At 39.5% G+C, this 10,221-nt stretch overlaps 1 long non-coding RNA gene across 1 annotated transcript in view; it reads left to right on the forward strand.

Moving 5' to 3' along the window:
• LOC116097995 overlaps positions 1–9,563 on the forward strand; it is a 41,659-nt gene extending 32,096 nt beyond the window's left edge. The window contains exons 2-3 of the long non-coding RNA XR_004121646.1: positions 6,668–6,720; positions 9,538–9,563. This is a non-coding gene — a long non-coding RNA (uncharacterized LOC116097995). The remainder of the gene's footprint in view (positions 1–6,667; positions 6,721–9,537) is intronic.
• Positions 9,564–10,221: the final 658 nt, after the last annotated feature.

Consider the following 10,221-nt stretch of genomic DNA (forward strand, 5'->3'; position numbering starts at 1 on the left):
GTTATCCTAACAAGTAGATCTACAACCTTGCCTCACCCTACAAACTTGCTCTCCTATCATAAAGTAATAAGCAACTTCCAATTGTAATATAACAGTACTATAGCGGTCTTTATTAATTCCCCTCCCTTAAGGCTCAAGGTGCTATGCAGAAAAGGAAACAAAGGTTATAAGAATCACAGTGTGTAGATGACTTCAAGGAAACACTGTCTTCCAGATACAGTAGGACTGATGCACATAAGAACTTATAGGTTCAAGTCAGAGGAGATCCCAACATTAACATATAAAAGTGGAGATGGGTTCCTAAAAAAGAACTTATTTGAGCTAGAGAGATGCCTCAGACATTAAAGGCTAGTCTCACAACGAAAAATATAAGAAGCTCCAGTTAACACCTGTTTGCAAAGAAAGAAATTAGTTTTCACCAAGAGAGTCTCAATGTGTGTATAAGCAGTGCTTAAGAGCAGGTCCATAACAACTGTAGATGGTATTTTTGTAGACCTTTTACTTCATATTGCTTTTGGGGGCATATTTTGTCTTACCGGTTTTTGTTCTTATATTATGGTTTTTGACTTTGTGTTTCTATAGGTTTTTGTGTATGCTTCTTGTTTTCCCCTTTGTGGCGGTTTGCATATGCTTGGCACAGAGAGTGGCACTATTAGAAGGTGTAGGCTTGGGGGAGTAGGTGTGGCCTTGGAAGAGAAACTGTGTCATTGTGGGCAGGGGTTTAAGACCCTACTTCTAGCTGCCTGAATGCCAGTCATCTTCATGTGAAGATGTAGAACACAGCTCCTCCACCTGCATCATGCCTCGATGCTACCATGTTCCTGCCTTGATGAAAATGGACCGAACCTATAACCTGAAAGCTAGCTTCAATTAAATGCTTTCTTTATAAGACTTGCTTTGGTCATGTTGTCTGTTCAAAGCAATAAAACCCTAAGACTCCCCCTATTTTTAAAAATTATTTTTGTTCTGTTTTGTTATTACTATAGCTGACTTGGTGTCTTCTGAGTTAAGCAACCTCTACAGAGCCAAATGATATTTAATAAACCTGCTCGTTACTTTTAGAAGAAAAGAGAATATTTTTTAAATGTATGAAAAACTAGTTGATCACTACCCCACAGACCATTATTTTCTATTTTTTATTGGATATTTTATTTATTTACATTTCAAATGTTATCCCCTTTCCCGGTTCCCCCTCTGGAAACCCCCATTCCATCCTACCTCCTCCTGCTTCTATGATAGAGCTCCCCCAAGCACCTACCTACCCACTCCCACCTCTGTGCCCTGGCATTCCCCTACAAAGGGGCATCAAGCCTTCTTAGGACCAAGGGCCTTTCTTCCCATTGATGACAGACAAAGCCATCCTCTGCTATATATGGAGGGAGCCCTGGGTCTCTACATGTGTACTCTTTGGTTTAGTCTCTGGGAGCTCTGGGGGATCTGGTTGGTTGATATTGTTGTTCTTCCTACAGATTGCAAACCTCTTCAGCTCCTTCAGTCCTTTCTCTGACTCCTCCAATGGGGACCCTTTGCTCTTTATTAGCCCTGAGTATGGGAAAAGTGATTGATTAAGTAAGCTGATTGTCTCTTATTTTTCACAGTAAAGAATTTTAATGAAAATGGCTTTCATTCAATTTTTATTTCTTGTAGAATATTTAGGAAAAGTAACAACACCTGAAGAGTCATAGAGGGTTAATTAATCTAGAAACTTTGTCACACTTGTGAAAAGGGGTAAACAGGTCGGTTTATGGAAGAATATTATCTACCTTGGAGCCTAGACATAATGCACCCCTCTTCCTGGAAGGAGATTATTATCTTGGAAGATGGAAATTCTAATTCCAAAAAAAAAATGAAGCTTTCTACTTGCATTTGCATCCAAATCCCAGGGCAAAATAAAATTATTTTTAGAAATGCTCATGAGTCATTCTGATGACCTAACTTTGCAGATGAACTTAAGGTATCTTTGTTTGTAGTATAATAAATTCCTCACAATGTGCCAGAAAAAAATAGCAATGTAACAGCTATTGTTCATTAATTGTTATAGAAATGATATAAAATCTATGTACTGTAATCAATAAGTTGTCTCTTGACTCTATGTGGCTTCTACAATAGAAGGTGTTAAGTATTGGTGAGATGCTCACAGGGCGTCTTAGTCAGGGTTTCTATTCCTACACGAACATCATGACCAAGAAGCAAGTTGGGGAGGAAAGGGTTTATTCAGCTTACACTTCCATGCTGCTATTCATCACCAAAGGAAGTCAGGACTGGAACTCAAGTAGATCAAGAAGCAGGAGCTGATGCAGACGTCATGGAGAGATGTTCCTTATTGGCTTGCTTCCCCTGGCTTGCTCAGCTTGCTTTCTTATAGAACCCAAGACTACCAGCCCAGGGATGGTACCACCCACAAGGGGCCCTCCCCCCTTAATCACTAATTGAGAAAAATGTCCCACAGTTGGATCTCAGGGAAGCACTTCCTCAACTGAAGTTCCTTTCTCTGTGATAACTCCAGCTTGTGTCAAGTTGACATACAAAACCAGCCAGTACAGGTGGTAAAAATCATATGCTGTGCAATTTTAGCCACCAAAGCCCCACCAGAATCCCCAGTTCTTCCCAGATCCATACTCACTTTCTTCCCACACTCAGCTTTGTGCCCTTTTTACTCCCATCAAGGCCAATTTATGCTGCCTAAGCATTCTTGGAAATGTGGCCTTCAACTAGAGTCACTTCTCCAGGACTTTGTTCTCTGAGGAAGCGGATCCTGGACTCATCCTCTCCCAGCAGCTGACAATTGCCAACAGCTCCTTCAAGTCTTTTAGAACTTTGTGCCTATACCTAGCACTTTCAATTAGGCCCATAAATATCTGCCCTTTCAGAGTATGAAATGGAAAAGCAATCACTCCCCTCCCCAGTGATTAGAGATAAGGAGATTAAGTATGCTAACACATTGGTGTTCTTAGAATATTTACTTGTCTTGATACAAAAATACTATAGGCTTATTATGTTTGTCATTAAGAAAATTGTAAGAATATGATATAATCTAGTGGCAATACTCCAGAGATGACTTTTAATGTTTTCCTTCAATGATATACCTACAATATGTATACATGTATTCATATTGTAGGGGTACATGTGTGCATGAAAGCTAGAAAACCTCAGGTCTCATCCTCAAGAAAGCTGTTTCCTATGGATAAGGGTCGACTGGCTCGCATTCCTCAGGGATCCTTCAGCTCTGCCTCTTTACCACCAAGATCATAAGCACGTGCTACCACAACCAGCATGCATATGTGTTGGTGAGCTTGAACTCCAACCTCATACTTGTCAAGCAAGTATTTTGTAAACTAAAATCCCTCCATAGCCCTTAAAACTTATATTTTAAAGTGGGATAAAATATAGTAAACTCCCTTTGACACTTCACTTGTGATAGATTGAGCATTATGTCAGAATAATAAATCAAAGAATGATCTGCACTATATCTGTAACAAATATTTCTGTGTGAAGCAGACAAAGCAACCCCCAATAAAAATGTAGAGCACACATTAGGACATTAGGGAGGCCCAACAAACAGCTGAAAGAGTCAGACGCAGACCACATGCACCCAACCAATGGTCAGAAACCAGGGACCCCTGTGGTTGAATTAGGAAAAAGTTAGAAGAAGTTGAGGAGGAGGGAAGCCCTATAGGAAGACCAGCAGTCTCAACTAAGCTGGACCCCCGAGATCTCTCAGACACTGAGTCACCAACCAGGCAGCATACTCCAGCTGATATGAGGCCCCCAACACATACACAGCAGAGGAGTGCCGGGTCTGGCCTCAGTGAGAGAAGATGCCCCTAACCCTTGAGAGACTTGAGGCTCCAGAAAATAGGGTGGTCTGGTGGGGTGAGGGTGGGGGCTTGGGGTGGGAGTGAGGGGTGGGGACATCCTTTTGGAGACAGCGGAGGAGAAATGTGATGAGGAACAGTTAGAAGGCAGACCAGGAGGGAAAATATGACTGAATTGTAAAAAAAAATTGAATGATTAATAATAATAATAATAATAATAATAATAATAATAATAATACTCTAATATCAAAACCTCAATGCAGTGCCTTCCATCCCACCCACTTAGTAATCATAAGGGGTATGTAAACCACCAACAGGTATCTTGGCCAATAGGACTATCCTAGACACCTGTCATGAGAATGACATTCAATAAGACTTCCTGTCTCTACCTCAATAAAATGCCTTTTGTGGTGCAAGCCTTAAAAAGATTAAATAAATGACTATAAATCCAGTCATTTGAAAATACGATACTTCAGCTGTGGGCACCTTAATGATGTAAGTTTCTCACTAGTATTTAGAAAACAGCCCATGCTCTCTATAAACTGAGTGTGAAAGCAGCCAAGAAGGAACTGAGGCTTTTGCGTATGAATGAGATGCCATATGAAAAATCAATAGTCCACATTTTGCCTCTTCTTTGACCTGTTCTTGTTCTTCTATGATGTTATCTCATCATATCAGTTGCCATATTTGTTGCATTGGCCACCTTGGTCTGGAACTTCGCATTTGTCAAATCAGTACTGCAAGCATCCAGAAAGCAGCATCTGAACTGGAGGCCAGTCTTTGTCTCATCAGCCAATGACTTTGTGACCTTGAATAAGTGAATGGTATTTCCAGGCCTCTCCTTGTTTAAGGATGAAATGACATCAATCCTCTTGGGGAGTTCTTGGGTTTCAATGAGATAATAATTATTTAAAGGTTGACTCCATAAACTATAAATGCCACAGCTTCCTTGCTCGAGCCCTTGCAAGCTCTTCGTCAGAAGAAGGACGCAAACACTCAGACCCAAACACAGAGTCCTTCTTTAGCCCACCGGGGTGTTTTTCATCCCCAATGCCTACACCTCTCTCCTGTCACTCAATGTTCTAAACATACTGGCTCACTTCTCTAAGCTATTTAATTTTCAAATATGAAAAGGAGAGAGAGTTCAAATTAACTATGTTTTTAAAAACATCTGCTACCTCCAAGCAAGGTCTTCCAAAGTTTGCTTCTAAAGAGGTCCTTTGGTGCCTAACTCCTCCATGCTGTGCTGTAGATAGGAGGCTTTGAACACCAGGAATGGAAATGGGATATTAATATCAGTGATTCTGTTGTGGAGGTTTATTTCTAGTTTCAGGAAAGAGCATTTGCTAATTTCAAAGCTGTCACTGTTTCTGGATCAACAGGTGTAGAGCCCCTTTCACTAACTCGGAGTATATTCAGCAGCAGAAGGGAAACCAGCTTGGCATCTGGCTTCAGCCTGCTGCCGGCTTGCCAGAAGCCCGAGCCGGCTCTATCACCTGCCTCTTCTGTTAGCATAGAAATGGCTCATTTTGTGGTTCCAACAATGCTTGAAATTGACTATCTGGTGTCACAGAATGTCTGACCCTGACCAGGGGGCAAATGTCACACCATGCCAGAAGACATGGCTTGGTTTCAAAATAACTAGCAAAATTCATTTCTTAACAAAGAGGACACTGCACCAGTCAAATGCTGAGTGTCTGAATTATTCCACACTTAATTTTAAATGTTCACTTTCTGGATTGCTAACCAGACAGTATAAATATTGAAAGTACAAAACTGTGCTCCCTTCTTAAGCCCTTTCTCCTAGTTTTGGCTTCCATCATCTCTCAAAAACTTGAACGAAAATAGCAAAAACCTCAACATAGTCTGCCTGTTTTTCAGCTTGTGTTAGATCAAGTTTTCTAGAAGCAGATCTTAAGATGGTATTCTTTGGCAAGTGACCTCTGTGAGGCAAAAGAAAAAAAAGCAGGCTATAAAAGGGAAGAGAGCTGAGCAAAGATAAAACTTTCCCAAGTCTCACTCCTGGTCACACAGAGAGCTGGGCTGCATGTACCGAATCTCATAAGTGATACCAGCCTGAGACAAAAAGATTGAGATATCACACATCCATGGCAGGCAGTAGGCAGTTATGGGAAATGGCAGACACCCTGAGTCTGGTTGACTATCTACCAGACTGTCTCCAGAAACATGCAATCAAAGGCTCTCAGCATATGGCTCCCACAGAAGCTGGTGGTCGTCGCACCAACCTAGTGAAAGGCATTTGGGCAGGGCACAGATGGTTGTACCCATTTCACAGGCCACTTAAATATATGCATTATATGTTGGAAGCATTGTTGTCCTGATGTTCCTATGATTTCTGTTTCTTGTAGGGAATCTAATATAGAAGTAAGGCAAGTCTGAAATAGGCCATCCTATTTCAGAGTCACAAAAATAGCAAAAATTGAGAATTTGAAAAGTACGTAATTAACTGGCAACCTGATACATTGCAGCTAGCTGACCGTGGCCTGTGGGGAATTTAGAAGCAAAGTGTCTGCCACCGCTGTTTTGCTTCGAGATCATTTTATTGTTATTGCCATTAGAAAGGCTTATTTTTTAAAAGACAAATTAGAAAGCGACTTGTCCTTCAAGACTCATAACCTGTGATGACAAAACAGTGATTTATCTTGCCAGTTACAATTCAGTAAAATTCAGGTTTGCTTCAAGGAGCCAGCCCAGAGCTACAATGCCAAAAGCAAATATGGTTTATTACATAAAATGTCACTGCAATCATTTCTATTTTGGCTATCACTACCCAATTAATGTGGTGTTGTTCTTGTTCTTTTGCTGCTGTTGTTGTTTGTTTTATCTTGCAGGATACACAGAGAAGAGAAAGACAACAGTTGACCAAACCAAAAAATTGAAGTAGGTAAGCTAACTTGCAGTCTTGATACCACTGCACCCATGCCTGGGCATTATACTGTAGACAGAGCAATATGGAAGGTCTGATGGAAGTGATATTATTAACAGCCTGACATGTATCTTAATTTGCTGATAGTAGAAAAGGTCTCCCCCTTCTGAAATGTATGGAAAACAGAGAGACTTCTTTCCCACAGCCAGCAAAGAATGAGTTCTGGTTTCTTCCTTTACTTCTACCTTGACTGACACCTGGAAAGGGATGGCCTTGGGACACTCTCACATAGCCATGAATTTCCATACGTTTTTCAAAAGTAGTTTATTTCAGATCCCTTTGCTTAAAGCAAATCCTCAGTTGATGAGATTGCCTTGTTTCCATTTTACCAAAACCACAGATTTCTGACTAGGTGGCTACATTGGGAGATGATGAACAGAGGTTATTCTCTATCCAGAAGAAGTGCACATATCTTTGGAGATCAGAAAGAAAAAGTAGGACATTCTTTCATTCATTCTTCACCCCTGCTACAAAAACCCCTATTTTGAAATGGTTCTTATGGTGCATGTACCCACCATCCCAAGACGAAGCAGTGTTATGTGTGGCCCAGAAATGTGCAGCCTCTACAAAGCTTTTTAATTTTCCTGCCCTCCTTCCCCCAAACCTTTATATGACAACCAGACAATGGATTCCCAAGCATTTGTGCATGAATTTGAGCATGTTTATTACTTGTGTCTGCACTACCTGAATCTGCATATGCCATTTAAAATTAAAAGGCTACAGCATTTTACCTCCAATCACAAGTCTGCCAATAAAGGTATCATTTGTCTCCACATAAGAATCATTTGGAGGTGGTTTTTCTTTTTGCCTAGGTTCCTATTTACTGTAAATTTCCAGTAGAAAGGTACTGCAGACGTTCAATCTGTTTGAAAACTATCCAGCATCAAGTGATTTGCAAACAGACACAAAATAAATACCCATTGATGATGTGTGATGATTTGGGAAAGATTTTCATTAAAGGTATTTGATGGGGATAAAATCTTTATGAAAACACTTCTGAGCCAGGTTGATTTTTGCCAGAGTCCTGATTGAACCTCTTCAACAGCATCTAGATATGGAAATCCCTCCTGTTTATGCCAGCTCTCTAAATTACTGAAAGCCTCTGAAACCTGAATTCACTAATAGGGTCAGAAAATGTGTTTTAAAGTCTCAGACGAGCTAAAAATGACTCCACCAGAAAAACAGAAAGACCAATTTTGTTCAAAGGAGATACTCTGTCATGGCACACTGCTCTGTTTTTACACTGAGCTATGTTTTGTTCTGTTTTGTTTTGTTTTGTTTTGTTTAGACATATTCACTTTTGATCCAACAACTTATATTTGCACTACTTTAAAACAAGAAAATACATGCCAAGGCTTAGAACAATAAAGTGCATTTAAGCAATTGTCCTTGGTAATGCCAGCTCTTGTAATTGCCAGGTGATGCTTGCTCTTATAAAAATAAAGAATCACACTTCTTTCCTTTATTTTAGCTTATAACAATAGGCTACAGTTTTTTCCTTCCTTCCTTCTTTCTCTCTTTCTTTCTTTCTTTCTTTCTTTCATCTTTTTATACATATGTATACATATACATACATATAGATAATCACAAGAAGCAGAGCTTTCCAGCATTTGCAGATATGGCAAAGCAGTAAATAAAAAGCATAATTGTTAATAAAAAACTGCTGTACTTTATTGATGAGATTTCCTTTTGATTTAGGGACTTGCTATGTAGCCTCAGCCTAGAGCTTGCTCTGTAAACCATATTACCTTCAAACTCAGAGAACTGCCTGCCAGGCAACTATGTCCCAACTGTGGAACAATTCACTAATTTGCTTGTTAGCTTATTCAGGAGTTGTGATAAGTCTGTCATTCCAACTTTTAGTGTATTTGCTGATAAAGCAAGAACATAAGCTGATATTTTTAAATTGATACTTTAAAGTAATCCATATTTTAGGGACACCATATGATTCCATCATGCATGGATGCGTGATGTTATGTAAGTCAAGGTAAATATATCTACCAACAAACAATAGTCATATACTTATACATATTCAAAGTTCTTTCTATTTTTAAAATAGACAGTACAAAAGTTACATCTAAAATCCTTGTACTGCTCAATAACAGCACACAAGAACCGATTTCTTTCATCAATTAAAACTCTATTACCATTCATCAACCTTCTCTTCTCATCTCTTCCACAGTCCCTGGACACAGCCATCCTACTTTCAACCTCTGTGAGATCAATGATTTTAGATTTCATATTGTGTGAAATAGTCCCATAAATGCCATAAATGCCTTTACATGCCTGTTTCATTTTCATAGCATAATGACCTCCAGTTTCTCCTGTTGTCACACAAAATACAACTACCTATTTAAGACTGAGTAGCATATTACACATTTTCTTTACTCCTCAACGAACAGACAGAACTACTTCCATTCCTCGGCTTCCATGGTGAGGAATAACATGAGCAGAGTGCAGATGCCTCTTCATGTGCCCTTTGTATATACACCCATTTGCAGGATTGCTGGATTGCAGGAGCACTATTTTAGTTTCTGTGGGTTTTCCATCCTGTTTTTCATGTGGATGTATTAATAACATTCCCACCAACAGCGCAGTGCATGACATTTATGATAATACAAAAAAAAAATTGGGAGATTGGGAACTTCTTTATGGGCATATCTTAATTTGACCTAAAGCACATATACATATTTTATGGGTCAGAGATCTTATCTCCAATAGTCGTGTTTGCTCATTCACAAACGAAGACTGCTTTCTTTACTTCTGGTCCCTCAGGTATGGATGCAAGAACCCTGACAGACACATTCAGAGCCCAAGTCAAATTCCAAGGCAAGCATCAGGTTACCAGTGTAATTCATACCGTTTACTGTTGAAAATGTCCCTGGGTTGCTCACACTCTGTCTACAAATAAAGAAACTTGGGGGAAAAAAATGTCAACCAGCTTCCCCAAGGACTCAGAACTCCTGGCAATCATATGCATAACAAGTGGACAAACAGCCCTGGGGATTTGCTGGAACATGAAAAACACAGGTTTTTGTCCTTCTGAGGACTAAATTTTGTGTCATCCAAAAATCCTCAAGCTTTCCTTAACCCTTGACAAACTGTACAACCAAATAAGAAGAGCTTAGAAAAAAATCAAATGATCAAGGGCATTGAGGTTGGATATAAGGAATATCCTTCCTTACACATATCAATTTGTGCTAACAGGGTCACAGAACTATCATAATGGGAACATGGGGAAACAAAACTGATTATTTACTACAGTTCTTTGATAAGGATTTTAAACAGCTGTTAGAGGTTCTATAACTTAGATATATGATCTATTATGTAACTCCTACATATAAAGAGATTTGGCTCTAAAAATGCTAAGTGTTAGTATCACCTAACAATATGGTCACTAATAGCTCTGAGACAGAGTTCAAAACCTGGGGGAGACATTATTTCACCTGATTTTCATGA

The sequence above is a fragment of the Mastomys coucha genome, unplaced genomic scaffold (genome assembly GCF_008632895.1).
Source record: "Mastomys coucha isolate ucsf_1 unplaced genomic scaffold, UCSF_Mcou_1 pScaffold20, whole genome shotgun sequence".
NCBI classification, from domain to species: Eukaryota; Metazoa; Chordata; class Mammalia; order Rodentia; family Muridae; genus Mastomys; species Mastomys coucha.